This window comes from Cinclus cinclus, chromosome 3, assembly GCF_963662255.1.
Source record: "Cinclus cinclus chromosome 3, bCinCin1.1, whole genome shotgun sequence".
Taxonomy (NCBI): domain Eukaryota; kingdom Metazoa; phylum Chordata; class Aves; order Passeriformes; family Cinclidae; genus Cinclus; species Cinclus cinclus.
The window spans coordinates 112,730,548-112,753,739 of NC_085048.1; the positions used below are offsets into that span (position 1 = coordinate 112,730,548).

Genomic DNA, 23,192 nt, shown 5'->3' on the forward strand with positions numbered 1-23,192 from the left:
AGAGGAAGTACTCCAAGGAGAAGTTGGCACAGTTCAGCCAAGCCAAGCCTGTTGCTTATGTTGCTGAACAACATTCAAGCAACTTTTATACTACATAACAAAGAATTTCAATCGAGGAGAAAAAAAGAGTGGGATCAGTTTTAGCACATCTCCTTCTTACCTCCTGGGCTTCTATTAAAATCTCATAGAAATGAGAAATTAAATGAGACAGTGATCTTTAGGATGCAGTGAAAAAAAGTAGGCTGACTGTCAAATCTGAGCCCCTTTAATGCAGAATTCCTGGAAGGAGGACAAGGCTTTAGTGCAATCTGCAATAGGTGATACAAACCAGCGCATTAAATTACTTCAAAAACACCAGGACATATATCTGAAACTGTTTCAACAAGTTTTCAAACAAGACTTCATTTAAAGTGAGCAGGTACAAAGTATTAGTCATTCCAGTCAAGAATAAATGTCCAGCTCTGGTAAATTTTCTCCTCATATTTTTATCATTATTTCAATCCCCACAGCTCCAGTTAAAGAAAATTAGCTGTGAGGATTCAGATATTTAAAGCCATTTCTTCCAGGTCACAGTTGCTTTGCAGAAATCACTGCCATGTGAATACTAAAACCAGTAAAATACTTATTTTACTTTTGTTCTCTTAGTGTATCATGATGAACCATGAGACTTACAGAGACTAATTTCCTGTCCTGTGGATTCCCTGGTGTTAGAACATTACAGTTCAACTCATGATGCAGCCCCTCTATCATTATGGACACTAACTTCATCCAGTGTACTGTGTTCAGATTTGCAATTTCATAAAACCAAATCAACTCAGTAGGGGGCCTCTACCCAAAAACTTTTAATATTGAGGGTGGAGGGGTGCAGAGGAAGGAGAAGACAAGACAAAGTGCTCGACACAAGCTTCAATTTCTTAAGAAACCAGATAAAAATTGCCATAGGGAAAAAAGCAGCAATAGGAAATATTCCAGCCGATCAGTAGATGGAGCTACTAACAGGAAATACAGAACCACAGAATTGGTTGGGTTGTAAAAAACCTTTAAGATCATCGAGTCCAATTGTTAACTCTGCCAAGTGCACCGCTGAACCATGTCTCCATGGGCCACATCCACAGATCTTAATCCCTCCAGGCATGGTGACTCATGTACCAGGAAGGAACTTTCAACCCTAGGAGCCATTAATGACCTGTAAACCACAGGTAAAAGCCTCCCCACCCCCATTTGAGCGGCACAGACCACTTCTCCTCCCACACAAACACACCACTCTTGCAGAACCCAACTACTTATACTTACATGCACTTCTGCGTATAAGTGCAAGTACTTATATGCAAAAGGGACTCCCCTCAGCTATTGTTGATTTTCTTTTAAACCAAACTGGCACCTGAATAGCAGCAGCAGAAGATCACAGAGGTCCAAGGGAGCTCACACAGCTCTGAGCCTCACTGATAAGGCACTTCTGCCAACATCTCTCATGACCCTGATTTGAACCTTTGTTGCATGCAGCCTCCCGAGAATTTCTGCTTGCCTAAAGTTTTGGAGCTTGAATTTTTTGATATGCACAATCATTAGGACTGTTCACCCAAACTATAACACCTTCACAGTTCTCAGAAATGAGGATAATACTACCTTAACAGAGCAACCATTCCCTACTTCAAAGATGACTCCAAACCCCCAAAATAAGCAGGTACACCAAAACATTTCTAAAGAGAGAACCAAATCTCACTTCACCATTACACAGATTGCTAATCTCATGCTTTTGTAACCAAAATTATGGTGCTGTGTGCCACAAGGCAGAACCCAGCTAGCTCTGAATAAGATGACAACTTGCCATTTGGCAAATGGACAGAATCCCAATACCCAGTCTCAACATAGCATTATTTTGCAGTGAGTCAGAGATCTGTCTCAGTCCTCTTTAGTTGGCAATGAACTGGAATTGGTAAAATTAGAACTCCACTGTAATACTAAAGATTCATCTGCCCCCTCCCCAAAAGTGCTTCATTCTCAGGGGAATAACATTAGCATTTATGGAAGTAAATGCCTCAGGGTTTTGTTAATCTGCTAATCAGCTAGAGCCTTCCACCTTCAGATCACAAGCATGAATCATATTCAGCTCAAAGGTAAAAATATTGTTTCTAGCAGGAACTTGATATCAAGTTCTAGTTCCAGCCCCTCCATGACAATTTTATCTTTATGCTTTCTGTGCACATTTATTTTCCAAGTCACACAGGGCTTTGAGCTCAGCAGAGCCTTCTACCAAGGACCACCAATCACAGCAAGATTCAAAATAATTTTAATACAAATCTCCAAGATATACAGATTATCAAACTTTTTAAAAAGAGGAAAAAGATTTTTTTTTAAAGTAAGCTCTACAAACTCGAATTCAGAGAAATGTCCAAAATACTAAGCTTTTTCAGCAAAGAGCTACAGAAAGCAAAAAACTGTAAAAATAAGTTGCTTTAGATCCCTTTAACACTATAGAGTCCACTGTGGTCACATTATACTATTTAAACAATCCAGTTTTACTTACGTACACCAAACAGTTATAACTGAGATACAATTACAGAAATAAGTCATACTAAATATGAAAAATTCACTTCGAGAAAAAAGTAACAGGGAGTAGGGTCTTGCATTCCAGTATTTGCCAAGTCACACAGTGCTTGTAATCCTTTTTCCCACTAATTTAAAATCACGGTGTGACGCCCTTACGGTTGCTCCTTGTCACAGCAGAGGTTCATCTCTTCCACAGGAGGGAGCTTTTCTCTTGCTAAGATGACACTCTCTCGCAGTTCTCAATTTGGAAATGTGTAGGAGCTCTAAACATGCTGGAGTGCCCCACGCCTGACAACTTCCACCCAAGATTACCAAAGATTCAAAAGCTGGGAAAAAAAAAAAAAAGAAAAAGAAGCCCATAAAGTGAATAATCAAGAATTTATAAGCTAAACCATTCTTGCACCCTTATTTCACACTGTCACACTATTACTATCCCTTAATGCAATTACTTATACAGTGGAAACACCTGAGCACATCAAGTTCAACACCATTTATGTCCAGATATCTCTGATGTATATAAATATGACTTATGTGGCTAAAGGTTATCCAGATAGTAGGAGAAGAGGAACACTACATTGCAATAATATGGAGAATTTAACATCTGGCCTAACAACTGAACGTAATATTTGAATACTTGAAAATATATCTTATATAACACAAAAAGAAGGAATCCTCTCTTTGGTCAACTATTTATTAAACCAGTAAGTGACAGCTTTTACCAGGATCAACCTTAATGGCTACTTTTTCCAGAAAAACAGCTCCCTTCCATCATTCAAGATTCCATGCCACACTTGACCTACAGCTCTGAGCTGCAATTTCCATCAAGGTAACACTGTGCTATCATCACATTTCCCAGCTGCTATTTCCATAACTTTTTCCTTAGGGGGAAAAAAAAAAAAATCACAAAATGCAGAGGTAAGAGTGGTGCTTAAACTGTCCAGTTTTAGAGAAGGGAGAATTTCATACTCCCTGCTGTCCAAGTTTAGTCCAATGGGTAAATCCAACTCCTGATGTGTATAGCTAACTCCTGTCATTGACAGTGGGAATAACATGCACACAAAGGGGACAAGGAGTCCTTGAGGCCTGTTGTAGTAGTGACTTCAAAATATCAGGGGAAACATATTTTGCATGTGATAGGAAATAAGCCTGGGCATCATTTTCTGTTGAAGGGTGTATTATGGATTTGCACACTCAGAGAACTAGACACCCTGTTTCCAGGTTTGCAGGAACTTAAAGAAACTATTCTGCCATGAACAAGCAATTGCTATATATATATACACACAGATCTGTACACACAGATCTGATCCCAGATCAAAGCCCCGTGGAGCAAAATGAGGTAGAAAGGATTAGACAAAACATAACTTCTGCTCCAAAGGTCTTCCATGCTCCTCAGAACCCCTTCCTCCTATTAAAGTCATAAGTGGAAAAAATATCACAAATCTTCCCTGGGTTCAAATCCTTGCTACTGTTTCAAAGCCAACTATGGTGCTATCATCCAGGCTGTGTTTTGGCTTACACATAATCAACACCTTGTAAAAAGAGATTCAGCTTCAAGCCACAGAAGCTTCACAGAAGGCGAAATGTCGAATCAGAAAAGCCAGCTCTGATTGAGAACTTTGTAGTGTTAAATTTTTATTAATCAAAGCCTTATCTAAAATATCTGCAATCTCCAGACCACATCAGATCACATTCTATGCTCGGGGTAATTTTTCAGAATAAAACTTTTCCTACTCACAAGTAATTAACCCAGCAAAATTATCATGCTATATGGTAAATGTAAATCTAAAAAAAGAAAAAACCAAAACACAAACCAAAACAAAAAAACAAACAAAAAACCTCCAAAAAAACAACAACAAAAACAATAAAAACAATTAAACAATACAGGCCAGATAGCATGGGTTGAAAAAAGACTGCAAGGCAACCAGAATCTTGTTTGTTTAACATTAATAAGTCCCAGAGGGAAAAGGGACAGCTGAGTAAAGCCACCTCAGCAGTCCCTTTTTTTATACTGTAATTACATCTGTTGCTGATGTTTCATACAATGAAATGTCCAAAGAGTCTTTTCAAAGTTCAGAGTGAACACAGGTAAAGCCTGGACATAGAAAGCAGATTAAAAAACATCCTCGGTGATACATTTTGAAATGTAGCCAAGATCATCTTGGAAAATCTCCTTAGGTCCAGTAAAAAATCTTTACTGAAGGACACTGCTTATCAGCACTCACTTGACTTACTGCATGTGCAAGGACTTCAAGTGAACTTGACATCAAGTTTCCCAGTATGACTGTGAGTCACTTAAAACAACATCATGTCTATAATTACATTCATTCTATGACTTCTGTTTTATTTCTGTAAGTAGGGGGTTTTGATTTTTTTTTTTTGCTTTTTTTTTTTTGCTGCATTTGAAAAGTAATGGTGGAGTTTTTAAAGATTCTGAAAACAATCACTGTTTTACAACTTGAAACTGCAACTGAGAAACACAAAATGCTGGAGCCAGCTTTAAGATAAAAAGGTAAAGGACACAATATAAGGTAGCTAAGTAGAACTTGTGTGGGAAACAAGAACTACTTGGTTTCACTTCAGTTTCAATATTATAAATTGATCCACAATGTTTTAGCCAAAGCTAGATACCAAGATATATAGTTTGAATTTCAGAGTTGCTAAGCATCTACCTACTTTACTTGACTTGAAAGAAAAAAGAACATTAGAAGCTGCAAGAAACAGAAAAATTTTGGAGCATTCTGGAGAAGGAAAACTGTCTCTTGTTATTAAAAGCATTACCTTATACTAAAGATCCTTCAAAAATTACTTTTCAAATAAAGACAGGAAAAACATATGCCAACTAAAGCCCTAACCAAAAAAATGTTTTCATTTTCAAGCATATCTAGTGAAAATGGAATATATACACATAAAGAGTTAACTGGAATTTTGGGATGCTTAATTTGTTTGATCTAGAAGGCAGAAATTTTGTAATTTTTTTTTTTTTTTTGCAAAAACCTGTTTTGATTTAAAGAGCTATGTAAGTAGCATTTAATAACTAAGACTGTATATAACTAAGTAACATTATATAAACTGCTTACCTCTATCACACCTGTAAAATCACTATGGCTCATAGATGCAAGTGATAAACATCAAGTGTGATTTCTTTTTTTCATTCAAAGTATTACTTCCTAACAAGACGAGGGGTTAAAATAATAATTTGGCTCTCTAAGGTTTTATTTGCCTCAACCCTTTCTTATTCCAAATTAGTGAAAATAAACTGTAAGGTACAATCCTTCCTAAACTACATAACTAATTAAACCTGAGCATTAACGGGTCCCAGATCTTTTATCCCAATATGGTTTCTTTTTGTGCTACTCTTGCATAGGAGGTATATCAGGATTTTGACTGGAGAGCTGAACCACAGTCTCCAGAGGACATGAGTGCCTGGCAAAACAAATACAAGAAGCAAGCACAGAAAAGCAGAGCAGTTATGATGACTCTTCTGCTTCAGTTAGATTTCTCTGAAGGTGAAACCTGAACTTGGGCAACTACAGTGCCTCCAGCTCAGAAACAAAGTCAACACATTGTTTTTGGAAGCTCCCTTCCATGGAATATGAAATACTCATATCATCCTGGATATTACTGCAACATACATTCAGCTTTACTGAAGTCATTAAATAATTTTAAGTTTTACAATCCAAAATGGCTTTCCTTAAGGTAAAAGAGACTTACAACAGTCTAGGTGATGCACTGCCATTTCTGAGTAATTTGTATCTGTGAAATAGCAATGGACACAAAAGTGTTCTTACTTTCAATACTTGGAGTACAACAAATAAGAGCAGGAGACTGCAAAAGAGCCTGCATCTTAGGAATTTGTGAGTGAAGTTAAGCCTGGAAAAAGACAGTGTGTGTAGGAAGGTGTTTTAAGATTTTATTTCTCATCATCCTACTCTGATTTAATTGCAAATAAATTAAATTGGTTTCCCCAAGTTGAGTCTTTTCCCCCATGGCAGTAACTGGTGAGTGATCTCTTTCTGCCCTTATCTCAACCTATGAGCCTTTGGTTATATTTTTCTCTCCCCTGTCCAGTTGAGGAGGACTGTGATAGAACTTTGGTGTTCAGCCAGGGTAAACCCACCACAATGAGAATTATTTCAAATTAGTTCTCATCATGTCTATAAAGAGAACTAATACTAAAACCAAAACAGATCAGCAAAAATAGACAGTAGAAAAAAAAGAACTGACTCCAGGTGTGAGAAAAATGTTTCAGACCCCACCCAGGTTCACTGAGATTTGAAAGCACACAACCTGTAATGAGTCAGGCCAAAACTCAATTACATCACCAATTCTAATAGTGCTCTGTGGACTTCTGAACGTGTATTTTCAATACCTCACAAAGCTAGTATGATCATACCCCAAATACCAGTTTCAAAATCAACTTTTCAGGAAAAAAAAAAGTTTCTAGTACTGGAAATAAAGAAATTTGGTTTTCTGCACAGTAGTACTCTATATTTGGTTGACTGGTCTTTAAAAAATTGAGAATTCTAGCTGAAGCTTTTATACAAGTGGGACAATAAGATGTTGGTCCTCTATGGATTTTTGGTGTTTAACAAAAGATATAAACCTATCTCTCTCCTCATGTAAGGATAATACAAAAATCCTTCTCCTCTGCTCTGTGGTCTGTTTTCACACAGAAAACTTGGTATTGTGGAGAAATTTGCTCGTCAAATGCCGCTGATCATCACTGCATACACCTCATTACTTAAAGCTAGCTAAAAAAGGCTTGTCAAAATGTCAGTGGCAGGAACAGTCCTTCCCCAGCCATGACTTGAAGGTTTTGGGGTTTTTTAAGCTCATAGTGTAACTGGCATTCAAACAGTAAAAATGCATCGATCTATGAGATTTTAAAACAAAAAAGGGGGATGTCCAGAACAGTTATCCAGAACACTTAAGTCATAACAGAAGCTCCACTGCAGCTTATTTGTAGTATACTTTAACCTTCATCTGGCATGACCACATTTAGCCTTTGTAGCCATTCCCTGGAAAAATAACAGGTCCTCAAGTGTTCCAACAGCATTCTTTTCATGAGCAGTGCCAAAAATTTAATGTGCATGAGGAGGCTCCTCACTCTGGCTAAGAGATGAAAACCTTGCACCATTCCAACACCACATAAGGAGTGCTGCAGACTCCAGTTTTCTTACATCTGTGTTCTTTTTAAACAGTACTCAGAACATGCACAAGTTGTTTTTATTAGAGCTGCAGTCGAGAACACACCAGCTATAATGAAACAGTAAAATTTAAATGCTGCCAAAAATATTCTGCTTTTGTCTACCATCAATTTGAGCTTTTGTCCAACATCCACTTGCTCTCGAATCCCATAGAGAGCTGCTTCTCAAATAGTCTTAAGTTTATTTTGCTTTTACTGCAACTCTTCACTATGCAGCTGCGCAGTAGTAAACATGACCTTAACACTGAGTGGAAGTTTGGCAACAACTTGATTGCAAATGTAATCTACAACAGCCATGGAAGTTAGCCAAGCCAAAAGCAGAGCTACAGCTCTTAAAAACTCAGGCTATAAATGGCTATACAATATCACACTTCACACTGCAGTTTGCAAGTATGATTAACTGCCGTGTTGTGCTATACCTGCAAATCATTTCTCTGTTTGCAAATACTGCAGAATTAATGCTGAAGCCTCAATATTTGTCTTCAAATCAGGTAACAGTAAATGAAGAGTAATAAATCAGTCCTATTGTTTGAAACATGCATTGTTAAACAAGTGTGCAAATCCCCATGGGATCAGGACCTTGGATGGTGAAGTGATGATCTAAACTGCACTGGAAAAGAAAATGGCAGTGTAACTTTAAAGGCTCAAAATGATGGCCTAGTTAATGCAGCAGATAAAAATTAAAAGCCTTAATCAAGTTTCTAGGATAAGTGTTTTAAAGTCTGAGTTTCAGAGTCTGAGATTCTAAAGCTTTGTAGTTATAAAACACGTACTATTGCAATGTTTTATAAGATAGAGGGAGCAGATGAAACATGAATACATCTGAGATTTACTTACAAACAGGCTACAGAAATAGCTAGTGCTACCCTTGCTGCTGTCAAAATGAAAGCTGAAGTACAAAGATGAGGTTTCTCTGGCGGCAATTTTCTAGGTACAGATAAAAAGAAGATGCAAATAAAGAGATGCAATTAGGTTAATTGCAACAGAATCTCTGAAGTGAACACTGATCAAACTCGGTGGCCAGTTGTCAGAGGTCAGCATATGGGAAAAAGTCAATCCCGATAGCATTGTCCGTTCTCAAAACAGCACCAAGTGGATACTTGGCTCAGGGATATACTTCCAAAGTCACAAAAAGCAATTCAAAATTAATATTGGTTAGATAGTTTCCTCACTTAAACTGGCTTAATTCCCAACCCAACAATTTTTCAACAATTTCAGCTACAGCATAGTCAGGCCCTAAACAAGTGGCTTCCAGAGCAGCTTTGTTGTCAGCTTAATTTGTAGCTGTCTCTCCACACTTATCACAATCACACGTTCCTGACTCTGCCCAGTGCCTCACTAGTGGCTGCACAATCACATGCTTGAGCAGATCAGAAGGATAATTTGGTGCACACTAATTTTCAGGGAGGTTAATTTTCAGACACACTAAATCCCAGGTTTCTGCCATGCTTGCAGCCCTGGGAATACAAATAATGGCACAAGGTCAGAAAGGTGCAGCGGGGATTTGCTGTGCCTCAACGAAATGTGAAACTGTATTTTCATACAGAACTTCAGGCCTTGGCTCAGTACAGCATTTGCAACCCTGCTCAGCAAAGCACACTGACTGACTTGAGGCCTCAGTTACTATGGTGATAAGCATGGAATAAATGTTTATATATAATTAGTTCAATTATCCCTTCAAGAAAGCAGTAGTCCTTCTCACAGGCAGCTACTCCTATTTTTTTAATTAAATAGATGTAAAAAAACTAAAAATTTAAAGCTTAAGAATCACTACGATTCATCTACAAGTTAATGATAATTTAATTCTATAGCAAGAATAAAAAAAAAGACAAGAAAAATTAGTCAATGAGAAACCCATCTCTTCTGATATCTATGCTGCAAACGCCCAACAAAATAAGCTAATGCTTGGTTTTAAACATTTTATGGTTTTGCTTAAGAAAAACAGGCTAGCTTTATAAAACTATCCTCTTGTTTAACAAAACCTATAAATACTTCCTGAATGAAAAAACTAATGCATGAGTCCTGTGCAATCACTAAATTAAGTCAAGCCTACTTGTAAATTACAAGCAGTATTTTCTAACTCTAAGCTTACTGCAAAAGAAATATGCTGATATGAACAAGTTACTTTAGCCAGAATGCTTAGTGCATAAACTCAGGAGTATCTTACTTCCTGTTTCAAAAGACAATGAATCAGCAGTTACTGTAGAACCATCTGCCACAAGGATGAATCTTCTGCTCAGGGTTTTGGGGAGCTCTTTGCCCCAATATTTACGTGTAACTTGTTTTTTTTTTTTTTACTAAGAAGATACAGTCCTAAAATATGAAATGTGAGCACTAATCATATTACTTATGATATTAAATGGCCTTAAATTAAAGGAATACCAAGTTCAGAGTAGAAAAGATTATTTCCTAGGATCAATAACTATAAAACCTGACAACAAAACTTAACCAAACACTGAGTTCTCCCGTGAAGAAAAACAAATAATTGACAAAATGCAATAGAAACATTGCCAGCTGATGAGCTGTCTCCTCTTCCCACTGTGATACCTGTTGATACCTATGATCTGTTGCCAGCTCTTGCCTATCCACATGCACTACACTCCTCTCTCAGCCTGACCCACATCCAGTCCTGGTCTCAAGTGTGATAATACAATCAAGTTTTATCCACCCATGGGGCATCAAGGACTGACTGGTGGCTAGAAATGGTGTTCTGGTGAGAGTGGTCAACTAAAGAGGCTTCTAGTTCCAGCCACCTAATACAGCTCTTCTCTTTGAAATGTTTATTAATTTTCCAGACTGTCAACATAACTACACGTGTATTCGCTCCCCAGCCCAACTGCTTGATAAATAAACTTTAGAAAAACTTTAGCTACATGAAGTGTTTAAGCTAACAGGGATAATTTAAGAACTGGGTTAGGAAGCAGACACATGCAGGTTCATACAAGCAGATGTTATGTGACAAATTTCCAGTAAGGGCAAAACCAAGGCTGTATTCCCTTTTCCTGCAGCATGGCAGGAGCCAATGCACACACCTGCTATCTACCCACAAACTACAACCTACTGGTAAGGAATAGCGACTTCCTAACCCTAATAAACTCACAGAATAACATCTAGTTATCCTTTACATGTAGGCTGTAAGTTCATGCAAGACAAAGCTTCTTCAGTGTTGTTTTAGGTTTCAATACAGGCTGTGACCAGAAGTATGTATTATATCACCATCTGTTGAAACCAGGTGGGGCAGTGATCCTTCACTCCGTGGGAGATAGTCTCTGCTAATGGGCCATCTGTTAAACGGGCCATCAGGTGGGGCAGTATTTTCATCTTTTCTACAACCCATCATTCCTCCAGGAAGATATCTTCTGTTAATGGGCCTTTGAGTCCCACTGAGTGGCTGATAAAATTACATCATCCCATTGGGAGATCCTCCACCCAGGGGGATAGAGCCAAGCCTTTCCTACCTAGAAAAAGACTGAGATTTGGAACACCAAGGCAGTCTTTTTCCACTGGATTCCAGAGGAAAACTGGACCTTTTCACATCATCACTGGGCTTTGGCAAGGAGAAGGCACCCTTCTCCAGGAGCACTGCTTCAACAGAACCACTCGTGTCACTGCAGGAGGATGCAGCCACTGTTTAATGGCACTGCTACCAACACCCTGAGTGACTGACAGTGTGTCAGGTTGTATTCTGACTCTGTCAGTGTCTTGGGTCTTTATAACACTGTATTTCTATTTTAATTTTTCCTAGTAAAGAACTGTTATTCCTATTCCCATATCTTTGCCTAAGAGCCCTTTAATTTCAAAATTATAATAATTTGGAGGGAAGGGATTTACATTTTCCATTTCAAGAGGGGCTCCTGCCTTTCTTAGCAGACACCTGTCTTTCAAACTAGACGAATGCCCTGCACTTGTTGACACACAAGATATAAAGGGAAGATGTACAGCTGATCATGAAGAAACAGAATGTAATTTTGACTTGCTCTAAGAATAGGCCAAATGCCTTCCTCCAGTTTGCATGCAAATTTATAACTGAAGACAATGCAGGTATTTGAGGGAAGAAACTCTGCTTAGAATCTGATTATCCCTTCAGAAACCCTCTATATTTTAAAATACCTTCTCAAACACCAAGGTTTACAGCTTTAGTATCTTCTGTCAAGGGAATTTTAAGGGATAAACAGTTAAATACTTCTATAAGCTGTCTTTGTTTCAACTGAATGTTTAGCTGCAGGAAGCAGTATGTTATTGCAAAAGGCAGTAGCTAGATAATCAAGTCAAACTAAATGTCCTTTTATCATTAGAAACATGTGTTACTTTTAATCCACATAACAGTAATTTACATTTATAAAATAATCCATAGCAAGGAACCAGACAACCCCAAACACAGACACTAGAACTACTGGTTGTGCTAGGAGCCAGATAAATTGACTATTATGCAGCAAAGAAATTTCAAAGTGGGGTTTTTTTTAATCAATACCTTTAGTATTTTGAGTTGTTTCTAACTCTTATGGTACACAGTCTTAGGGATCTTGTTTTCATTTAAACATAAAATAGTAAAGACAGTAGAGTTTAGCTGAATACCTTTACTAGAACAACTGTCAACTTAGGCTGCTGTTTATCTCTTCTATGCAGATACAAAAGTGTATCTAACATGGCTGACATTGCATTTTAAAACCTTTATAAGTCATTAAGGATACTTCTGTTCTTTCCATTTTTTCCTCTACAAAAAAGGCATGTAGGCTGGATATGTCCAACAAGGTTGAATTTACCATATTTAATATAATGTAATTTTCAGTAAGTTAAATATGGATTATACTACATAAATAACAATGGACATATAAATACACTACACATTTGTATAAGAAGTTCTGAATCCTCCTGCAACTGAATTTCAAAGACGACATTTCAAGAGAGTTCAAAAGTCCACATGTCTATCTGATACACTTACTGTGTAAGGTCACATAGAAAGTCAATGACAAATCTGTTGTTAAAAATCCTCTATTTCAGCTCACTGGTGTAAACTGAGTATTAGTGGAGGTGACACAAAATGACATCCAGAAAAGCATGTGCTCTAGAACATTTGCCTTAGACATCAGGATTATCACTGTGGTCATGATCAAGATTTGGCATCCCAAGCCCCACAAGAAACTTAATACTCAAGTACATAGTGATCCCATAAACGAGAAGAGAAACAACAGGGTGCAAGCTAAACCTTGTGCAGATAACAATGTCTGGACCTGTTTTCTGGTCTTCATCACAACAGCAGTAGGCCAGAGCACTTTACCACAGTTGAGGACACATTTGACCAAGGTGTGATTCCTGAACAGATCACACACCACCTGGGGACAATTAAGGAGAGCCTACAGATTAGCTCAAAGGGAGGGAGCAAGAGGGGCTGCCCACAGCAACAGCTTTTCACTCGCAGCATGCTTCCAGCTCAGCGAAACTAGACTCACTCACAGTGAAATTCATGGGAAACTGGTTTTATATCTCGACTCTAAGTTATCTGCAGAGTTACACCAGTCCAAAATCTCTCAAATATATAAGTATCCCAATATCATGAGACACGCAGGAGAAGCCTCAAAGCTGGCTACTCATGAATGTAGATCTTGAGCAAATACTTAAACTGGTTACTATGATGCCAAGAGCTGAGTACTTTAAACTTTCATCATATTCTACAACATACATCTCTACACATTTATGCATTCAGTCAGAATGAATTCCTGCATGTTCAGAACAAGAGAACCATCAACACTAACAAATTAACCATTTGAGTAGTAAAATATATAGTCTGTTACCAAAATACCAATAAACTAAAGGATTTAGACTGTGAGGCTAGTTCTTCCTTAATGATTATACAAACTAGATGCATAATTGAACACTGCAAAAACAAGATATACTCTTACAAGGGGAGTCCTGACTGTTTCAATGATGGATGTTTTTTATCTTAATACCACAAGCTTTAGATGTTCACTGCTCTTTTTTAGCACATTCAGGGACCTTGATCTTGTAGCAACATTTCCTCTTTAAAAAGTCTGTTTGCAGGGTCACTCAGATTTGCAGGAACTGGAAGGCTCTGAGAGTAACAGCTCACATCTGGGGAAGTTTTTTGGTTTGTTTTTAAAACACTACTTATTCCACACAGCTATTTCAAAGGCTCTTACCTCCCAGAGTTTGCAACAGCTTTAGAGTATATCCAAAGGATTTTGAGTGTTGAAAACCAGGTTAAACTTAAAATTATTTCCCTGAAGAATTAATCTAAAATATGCTCTATTGATCGCACTCAGAACAGCAGTGCTTTAAAAAAAGCTAACAGCCCACACAAGAAGGCTGCAGGTTGTTCAACATTAAATGTAGATCTTCATTTACATGCATGAGAAAAAGTGGAATCCTTCATACATGCCCAAGAAATTCTCTCACTGTACCAGATGTGGGCATATCTGGTGTGCTGCCTATACAGAATGACCTGATCAGGAGAGGCAGACTGGGTTTCACCACCAAGAGGATTACAGATTACCCCTTCACCTTAACAGCATCCCTTCTCTCTTCCCCAACCTTAAACCTTAAAAAACCCAGTGCTAACTGCAGCTGCATTTGATCAGCAAAAGACTGGGTATGTATTCCCTGGTATTCAGGCATTAATTAGTCCTTTCCATCCCAGAGTACCATTACAGCATGCACACACAGAGAATGAAAGCTTTCAGCTGCTTGCTCCTGAGGTTTTAGTTTAAGTACTGCTAGAGCTGGAGAGGTCATACCCAGCAGCACAAGAGAGCATTGATAACCTGTGTTTATTCTTTGCTAGGGATGTCAGAATTGGGAAGTAGCACGTTGCCTCACTGTGCTATGATGGCATTGCTCAGAATGGTTTCTCTTTGCAAGAGGGACATAACATAAACATTTCCCAGTCACAGCCTACACTTATTGCTCTGGGGAGGTATCAAAATACTCCTGTGAGCACAAGTCAGACAGAAAACTGCAAATTATGTTGACCAAAAAGCCACTACAGTGCTGTTTCTTCTAGTCCAAAATTGGTGTGAGCTATAAGGGGAAAAAGACAGTGACTGCAATTCCTCTGAGAAGGTTTGTCAGAACGGCAGTAGTGCGTCATCCACAGGCTGCACTTACCCTGGGAACACTAGGTCCCAGTGGGTCCAGCAGAACTGGATACACTTCAGTAAACCCTTCTCAGTTCTAACCCATGGAGTTATAGCATTAGAAACATGCTCATTACAACACTGAATGAGTTTCCATATTTTTTTAAGTGCCGAGATTTACACGCAAAGGTCTCATGGCATTGGGAGGTTCAAGTGCATACCTTACTTTCCTGGGCATTAACTCCCCTCTGCAAATTTACCAGCTGTTCCTAAATCTGCCTAAGTCATATGACAACTTCAACACAATGGGAAGACAAAGCTGAAGTTGTTGAAAAGATAATACAATTTTTTCTCATTAGCACTATCCTGATAACCATTAATCGACATGATTTTTTTTTTTTTCTGACGTTGTTCTCTTAAGATGCTTTTTGGTTATTTATCCATAAGCATATGATGCAAAGTCACAAAATGTTCTGTTGCACTCCCCAACAGCTGAAAAGCATTAGAATCATTACTGGTCTTATTGTTCCTGCCACAGACAAGGCTTACAGAAGTGGGTTTTTTTGAAACTAGATTTCATGCTGAGGACAGCCTGGAGTATCTCTTGTTGTATAATACATGCTGCATAAACTAGGGACACTACATTTAAGGATATTATCATCCAGTGGAAAATTGTTTGGGCTTCAGCAAAATTCCAGCAGTGTACTTTACAGTACAAAATCTGAAATTGTTTTCAGTGTGCAAAGCAGGCTGCAAAATAAAATGCACAATTTTCAGAAAGCAGTTTTCTTCCCTATTGGCAGAGGAAAGAAAAACAGCACTGTATGACTAAGACACCCAAAATTTCATGGTATTTACTTAGGAACCTCACTGCCATTATGCATACATTTTGTCTGCAGGGAGACAGAACTGGGGGGAATTTTGATAGGAAAATAAGAGAAAATGTCTTTATTCTGACTTTTGAAATCTCCTCTGGAAACACTGCAGGTTCTTTCATAAAAGGAAAATTTCTATTTTTTTCTTGTGGGAGGGTTCAGAAATAGCATGATGGATCAGAAGCTGATATTAAATCTACTGAAGTTATAAATCCATTCCTCACCAGAAACTTGATGGTACTTTGCCAAATAAGTTGAAGGCAGAAGCACCGTGACTTAAGACTGTACCAGGGTAACAAGCTGTACACCATCCCTGGCAAGTGCATCCCCTTTTAATTAGACAATCTTCTGCAAGATGAAGGCCCAAAGACTTAAATCACTCAAAATCTTCAGATTAACAGCAAGTCCAGCCAATTTTTAATTCCTGTAACAGATTCTCTAACTTCAGTGAAAAGCAAGACCACCCAGCAGCTTCAGTCACACACACACACACACTGCAAAAACATTGCAGTCTGTTGTCTGCAGTCTATTACCTATCTCTAAGTACAAAGAGGATGCTAGGAAGCTAAACCTACTTATGATTCCTTGAGTAACCACACTATGTTACAAGTGCAAAGAGCAAGCATAAAACCTAGGAAGTCTAAATGCTCGGGATTCAGGATGTGGACCTGCTTTATGTGAGCAAAACACAGAATCCCCATCCAGCAGCTTGAGTGTAATTTCGCTTTCTACTGAAACTTCCACACACCACTCAAGAGCTGAGGTGATTTTCTAGTCCTGTAGTGCAGGTGCAAAATACCTGAATACTACCATAAAAAGAAAAAGGTGGTATCCAGTAATGATTCAAACACTGACAGACAGGCACGGTTGACAGGCCAGGTGGTTTGTACCTTGAGAGAAGAGTATCACCTTCTGAATTCCTTGGGAAAGAAAAAAATCCCATCCTGTGGCAAACATATCTTATTGGCATATGGGGTTATACTCCCTTTATGACAAACCATGCAGTCCTCAATCTGCACTCCCAAGAGTCCCTGCATGGAAGAGCAGCCCTGAGCAGAGAATTCTACACACAAGTGGCTCCCTTAGTGTGGTCTCATAGTCTTGGCTAAAGGACTCTGAACATTTTCATTAATATATGTGATCATGTTACATCATCTTTTCCTTGAAAGCTCTAACACACAACTTAATTTTTCATACTGCTGACTGCACTGCAAATGAAAACAGATTACATGAGCACAGAGATTGTGGCAGTAAAAGATGTAGAATAAATGCACAATTAAGTTAGAAGCAAGTTAAGGTATCACACCATAGACAGCATTTGTTAATGCCCTTGTTTTTGTCTTCCATGAGGTTAATAGACACAGAACCTTGCACAAATTAACACAAACTGACGTGCTAAAAGGCAGTTCACAGGGAAACATGTGCGCTGATTAGTTTTGAAAGAGACTACTAAGTGATATTAAAAATTTGTCCCCAGCTCAAACTGTTAAGAGGATCAGCAACAAAGCAGTTCCCTACTTTTCTCTCTGCTACAAGAAAGACAATCAACAAATAAAGACCTTTTGGCATAGTTTCAGTTGAGACTGTTGTTCTGCCATTAAATCATTGGTCTAGCTTACTGCCTGAGTCATCACCTTCACACTTTGCACTGGTCAAAACCTGAACCAGTCAGCCAATGTATGACCAGTAATAAAACATTAATTCAAGATATTGTTCCTACAGTATTGGAGATGCGTACGTTAACAACTCATTAACAACCTGTGCAGACCAGTCCCTACAGCCTTAATCAGTTACTGCAGGAAGACAAGAACTTCACAACTCAGACTGATACACATGTATCTCTAGCAGAATTAAGCAAAATAAGTAAAACTTTGCAAAGTTTGTAAATAAGCACGTAAGTGAAGAAAAACAAAACAAACAGTACTCCAGCACTTTGCTTCCATTTGTTGCAAGGTCTTGGAGCAGTCAGCCCATAACAGCTCCCCAGAACAAATGTCTTCAAAAAATAAGCAGCCAATTACACCAACCCCAGCTACACCTGGATGCCATCAGGAATTCTTAAAAACTGCTAGGCAAACAAGATCACTACATGAAAGTATTATGCTAACAGCAGTCTCTAGAAAAATGCCACCTTTCAGTCTCAATCTTTCTTGCAAATTGTTTCCATGTTTTTAGGCAGAGAGTTATCTGGTAATGTGATTATTACAGGCACAAAGAAAACATTTTTATCCGCAGTTCGTCCCAGCCAGAACTGGCAGTAAATTTCAGAAATCAGAAGGCCACTTTTCATAATGCAGTTAAGAAAACAACAAAAAGTTTATTGTAATGGTTTTGAATCTGTGGCTTCAAGTCCTTGGGGACTGTTAATGACAAACAAGAGCTGAAAAGAAATAATCTTACAATCAGGTAATTTAATTCACAGCACCTTGGGCAGCCAGATCTACAGATCAGAAGCATTAGCAAACACTGTTTCAGTAAATGCACATATGCAAGAGACAACTGTACATCTGCACCTCTTCCAGCAATTTGAAATCCAGCAGCCCACAGTGACACAAAATAAACCAATGGGTAACTAAAACTCACCTCATTAGCCACAGCTTCACAAAGCTTCTGTGCCCCACAGCATTCTTCTGGTCTTTCATTAGATCAGTTTTTTCAGCTGTGTCTTACTGGATCTGAAAAGTATCATCTCCCTTTCCTCCCAAGTCTTGGTACTTTATACATGCTCTCACAAATACGTGTGAGAAAATAAGGACAGGATCCCTTTGATTTCTTTCAACTGAAAAAACAAGAGAGATGTAGGAGTAAGACAGGTACAACGAGAGGCACATTATCCTTCCAACCATTTGTCACTTCTAGTCAGTATTGTACCTTCAGATTTGCTTATTATTTTATTACAATTGAAACGATTAATCAATATGGTGCATTGGTTTTACAATATTAAGAGTTCAGGACCTGCACTAACAGGGGAATTCAAACATTCTGAGAAAAGACAGTTTTCACTTCTATCTGAAAAGGCTTCCTCTTCTGTTGCTTCCCTTGCCCACTATAACTAAAAGCCAGGTCATAAAAGGTTGCTTTCCTTCCTTCCTTTTACAGAATTACAGAAGCATAAGAGCTTCTTGATTTTTATAAAATGCTACTACATACAAACACACAAACATGCTTAAAAACAGTGTATTTTCAAGCTTTATTGCATTGTCCCAAGAGTTTACCTGCCTTGCTGGGAAAAGCTGCTTACAGCCTGCTAAGGGTCAGGACAGAAGATTATTTAATTACGTGTCAGCCCTAACCCTTGGTTACAGAGAGGGGAATGCTTCTTACAAGTTGCATCCAGCAAGGTTTGCGAGTCAGGAATGCTTATGTGAAGACTAATGCAAGGCAAGACAAAGAAGGATATGCTCAGGACACCGAAGACACATGCTATATTAAAAAAAACCTCAAAACTCTGTGACAATTAAGGCATCACAAACAGCACCTTCAAAGAAACATGCTATGAAATGAGCAAGAGCCCAGACACATAAGCAGCAGCATGGAAACTGTTTTCCAGGTCAAGCACTGTGCAAGCCAGATCATAATGGTTAATGACACTGAAGATCCCAAATGGGTACTCTCAAAACAGAGTTTACATATTTACTTATCTGTAATCAGTTAAGATGAATCAGTTTCCATTTACATGGAGACAGATGTTTTTTACAGTGGTAAAATCCTGGGGTAGGTGGCCCAGAGGGGTGGTGGAAGGGCCATCCCTGGGAATATTCAGTCAGATTCCACCAGGCCCTGAACAACCTAATCTAGTTGGAGATGTCCCTGCTTATGGTGGACATAGGTGGCCCCACGGCTGGACTAAGTGGCCCTTAAAGGTCCCTTCCAATCCAAATGATTCCATGATGTTATTATCTTAGTTTGAATGGTTGCAATTATGCTGCAGATGAGCTTTACTAACAGCAGAAAATGACAAAACGATGTCTGAAACTTACTCTTAAAAAACAAAAATCACACATCAATATTTGTAAAAATATTAGTCAGAAATACAGGTAACATAATGCAAAGGGTTAAATGCAAGTCATGGTTTTCCACAGATTTCATCTTTAACTTCTTTTAGAAGTCAGATATAGAAGAAAAGCAATCAAGCAAAATAAGGGAGTTAAAAGTGCACTAGACCTTCTGTGTACTGTATCAAGAGGCTCAAAACTATTAGCAGTGACATAACTGCTTTACAAGATTAAAACAGTATTTTCCTAAGTTCTTGGCTCTGTCTACTTGGAACTCAAAAAGGCAACAAATAAGCTATTATGTTCTTCACTTCTGTTTATTTTACTCTCATTACATTATTCAGTAGAAATTCTAGCCTTCTTCAATTTAATTTATCTGATTTTACTCCAGATTTACATCTGCTAGATACAGCTGGAATGACAGAGATGCAAGTAGCAAGACTGTTTTACATCAGAATTTCTTTTTCACTTGGAGATCTCAAGTTGTTATTTTTTGGCTAGAGGCCAGTCAGTTTTAATGCTAGCTTTTAGTGAAATCTAGGAATATTTTATTCCTCTGTATCCTATCAATTAGGATTTTTTTCCCCTCAAAAGAAGAGACATCCTAACCATCTGTATCTGTTAATAAAAACAGGCAGAAAATTCCTTCTCTGGATCAGACCACTTTCTGATGTAAAACCTCCCACTGCGGCTAGGCCCAGCTTCTTTACCAGCCTGTTTTGTTGATCTGTTATTAACTCAAATCTTACACTTTCGTTTTAGTGCTTATTTTGTTTCCTTCTGGTGCAAATTACCACCATTCAGTTTCACTCACCACCACCACCTTTGCTCAGTTACTTTTGCCAGATTTGTGTATGCGATCTCCCTGACCCACTCTTGGTTCTTCCTGCTCAAGCTTCTCCCTTGCTGCATTTCAGTTTGGGAACAGAACATTCGTCAGTCATTAACACTTTCTAAGAACTCCACATGCATTGTTCTGCTTTGCTCCAAGTCTTCTAGAACAGAACAACTTTTGATCTATTACTGAATTCCACAGCCACCCTTCATTTATGTAGGTCCCCGAGAAGACTTCCCTAGAGGAGATTCCCATTCCTCTGAGCATTTGTGCATTTAATTTCAAGGTTCCAGGTTTCTCCATGCACTCTAAAGGTAACCTTTGCTAATCTTAGATCAGCTCAGACTCCCACTAATAGGTCAACAGCGATGAGGCAGTTCCCCTTCCAGAAGGATCCGAAGGGAGAGGATATTACCATTTAAGACTGGAAAGCTCATGCTCTCAGCTGTGGTCCTAAAAAATTAGCCTGGTTTTAAAGCATTAATGCAGTTTTCCCTTCCCCTGTGAATTAGCTCACCAGTCACCTTGAACTTGGCAGAATTAATTTGCATTTCCCTGGCAAAGTGTCTAGCTATTGTGAGCTAAGTAATAAATGCCTGAAAAACAACATCAACATGGTACCGAATCTTCTCTTTGGCAGTATTAACACAATGATACCTAATTATTATTATTTTCACATCACCACCTAATTTGTTACAGTGGAATGTGCTGTGTCAAGGTGTTCCAAAATAAACCCATTTAGCAGAGAAAGGACAGAAAGGTAAAAACACCAAAGGAAATGTGGAATCACATCCTCTTTATTAACTGTTTTATTTTACCCTTTACAGAGGTTTTTAAAGGTGTCATCTGGCCTACTTAAAGCTTCACAATATATAGAATCCCTGACGGCCAGCCTTACTTATGCAAGCAGTTGCATTGCCCTAAATCTTGCCTCAAAGGGGTTACTGAGACTACATCTTTCATCTGAGTCTGCATTCAGCTCAGTAATTTTATTTTGTAGACTACACGGGGTACCAAGCTGGCATGAAACAACAAAGATACATGTATACAGTTTTAAGGATTATCTCATCACTGCACAATTCCTTTAGTTTTGTATCATTAACTATTAACAGTACTGAAACACCATACCCTAAAAATCTGTTAAGTATGGGAATTGGACTAGATGATCTCTGGAGGTTCCTTCCAACACTACTCTGTGATTCTTTACCAAGCAGCTTCAAGCCTGGATAGCCTCTTGCAGTACAACATTAAAAACCTGAGGAAAGTAACAGCCAGAACACAGGGAGAGCAGCCACCTCTCAAAGGAGCCCTTCTAAATGCCTCCTTGCACGGAGCTTTCTCCTTGTGTGGATTTTTTTTCCACCCCCTTTTGCAGAACACAGAAGTCACACGAGGAACCCGAAGCAGCAAGGGCTCCAGCAGCACAGCTCATAAAAATATATACACACACATATATACATACATATATATATATGTAATAATTACGTATATAAAAATATATACACAGATTATAGCTGAGGGAGACCAACCTAGGCAGAAGGTGTTTGGGAGAACAAGGATGATTGGCAATTTACCTGAGGTAATCTTTCCCTGGGCAGAGCTCAGAAGGAGCAAAAACAACCATTGCTAGCACCAGTAGCTGTAGTAGCAATAAACCTTGGGTTTATTAGAGTATTTTTGTACTTACATCTGCTGTACAGGTCAGGAAATCTGCATCCTTAGAGTCCTTTTCAAGGCATTTTAAGCCTTTCACTGTGGTTCCACAGTCACAGTTAGCCAGGCCCAGCACTGAAAATGATCGGATATTCATCTGCCAAATCATACAAGGTGGGGAAAAGTAAAATAAAATAAAAAAGTGTATGTCATCACCCTGAATCAGTCCTGGTTTAGTAGCAAATACAAACAAACAAACAAACAAAAAAAACCAGCTGTGTTTTGTAGTTAACATTCAACACAAAAGGTCTACTGAAAGGAGACTTCTGGCAGCCCCAAAAATCGCCTTCTCCCCATACACTTGTGAGGAGCGGCTGAGGGACCTGGGGTAGTTTAGCCTGGAGGAAGGGGGAACCTCGTGGTTCAACTTCTGGAGTCCGGCCTCTTCTACCCTGCCTGCAGTGAGAGGATCTGAGAAAACAGCCCCAAAATGAGACAGGGGAGATTGGGATTAGACAGTAGGGGGAAAAAAAAAAAAAAAAGTTTCTTCACTGGTCTGGTGGTCAGACATCGAAATGGACTGCTGAGGGAGGTGGTGGATTCACTAACCCTGGAGGTGTTCAAGAGACGCCTGGATTTGGCGCTGGGCAATGTAGATTAGGGCTTCAGGAGCTTAGAGGTTTCAAGGTTAAAGTTACAGCGACAAAGATCTCAAAGATCTCAAAAAAAAAAAAAAAAATCCCTTCCGCCCCCAACAACTCCACAACCACCGCGCCGCCATTTTGCGCTGCCACCTCCCCCCGCAGATGACGTCACTGCCAGGTCCCGCCCCCCGGCTCAGCGGAGTACCCGGATGTGAGAGCCCCGCCCCCTCCGCCCCGCGCCAGCGTCGCTCGTGCCCCCCCCCCTCTCTCTCCCTCCCTCCCTCCCTCCTTCGCTCGCTCCGTGCGCGGGTCAGCGGAGCCTTTGCCGCAGTGACGGGATCGG

The 23,192-nt window shown here is 39.0% G+C and overlaps 1 long non-coding RNA gene across 1 annotated transcript; it reads right to left on the reverse strand.

Annotated features, from left to right (window-relative positions):
• Nucleotides 1-2,272: 2,272 nt before the first annotated feature.
• Nucleotides 2,273-23,172, reverse strand: LOC134042769 (uncharacterized). The gene is made up of 3 exons (XR_009933092.1): nucleotides 22,240-23,172; nucleotides 18,306-18,501; nucleotides 2,273-2,876 (listed from the first exon to the last, which is right to left on the reverse strand). It is a non-coding gene; the product is annotated as an uncharacterized LOC134042769 (long non-coding RNA).
• Between the last annotated feature and the right edge of the window lie 20 nt (nucleotides 23,173-23,192).